We start from the raw sequence: 1,087 nt of genomic DNA, 5'->3' as shown, positions 1-1,087 counted from the left end.
GGAGGTGCCCTCGGTCCTTCAGGTCGTGGCGCAGGTGCAGCACGTCGTGGAGGCATAGCTACTGCGGACAAGAAACTTTATTTAGTACCGGGACCTGGTGATCATGCTTAAAAATCTTTAAAAATCATTTTTACACATCCCCAAATTTCAGTGAAAATACGAGCACATTCTTTCCCCGTGGAAGGAACTGCTCTGATACCAACGCTGTGACACCCGAAACCCGTATCCCGCAATACGAGTTGCGCCACATGGACAAGTAATATAAAAATCGCATTTCCAAAAATCCGCGGGAATTTAAAACTTTTATTCTCAGAGTATAGCGGAAGAAACACTCGTACATACGTATATGATACATTATTTCTAGTTATAATTACACATAATCGAGTGGTAGTAATCAATTATTACAAATCCCAAAGTCTACCACCGATATATTCAAAACGTTCCCCAAAATATAAATGTATCAAAATACGTAATTATACATGATCTGTAGATGTGCTCTGCCCAGGTCTCCGATGTCCGCTCCTCGGCTACTGCTGCTCACGGCCTGAAACGTTGCGTAACAACGTCCTAAGCTAATTGCTTAGAGAGTGAACTCGGGTGTAACCCGGAGTTCTATTCTCATGGTGCCAGGAAAAGCACAAACATATAGATATATGTGTGTATGTACTAATATTCTAATAAACATGAATTGAACACATAAATCACAGTAAGCACGCAGCAATCACAATCAAGTCCGTACGACAAGTCGGCCGTACGACAAGTCGCAGGACAGAGTCCGTCAAATCGTCTCTACGCGCACCATGCGTAGGTATGTACTCCCCATGTGCGTAGCACAACCACCTCTCTCCTCGGATTCCATCTACTCCGCACACACTCGGAATCCGGCATAAGTATCTTTTTATTTTCTCCGCCCGAACACATCACCCCACCCTAGCATCGATGGCACCGAATAAAAGTTTTAAATTCCCGCGGATTTTTGGAAATGCGATTTTTATATTACTTGTCCATGTGGCGCAACTCGTATTGCGGGATACGGGTTTCGGGTGTCACAGCGTTGGTATCAGAGCAGTTCCTTCCACGGGGAAAG

The sequence above is a fragment of the Tarenaya hassleriana genome, unplaced genomic scaffold, assembly GCF_000463585.1.
Source record: "Tarenaya hassleriana unplaced genomic scaffold, ASM46358v1 Cleome31, whole genome shotgun sequence".
Classification (NCBI taxonomy): Eukaryota; Viridiplantae; Streptophyta; class Magnoliopsida; order Brassicales; family Cleomaceae; genus Tarenaya; species Tarenaya hassleriana.
The sequence above is the reverse complement of the archived record's forward strand: the minus strand, read 5'-3'. Positions refer to the sequence as shown.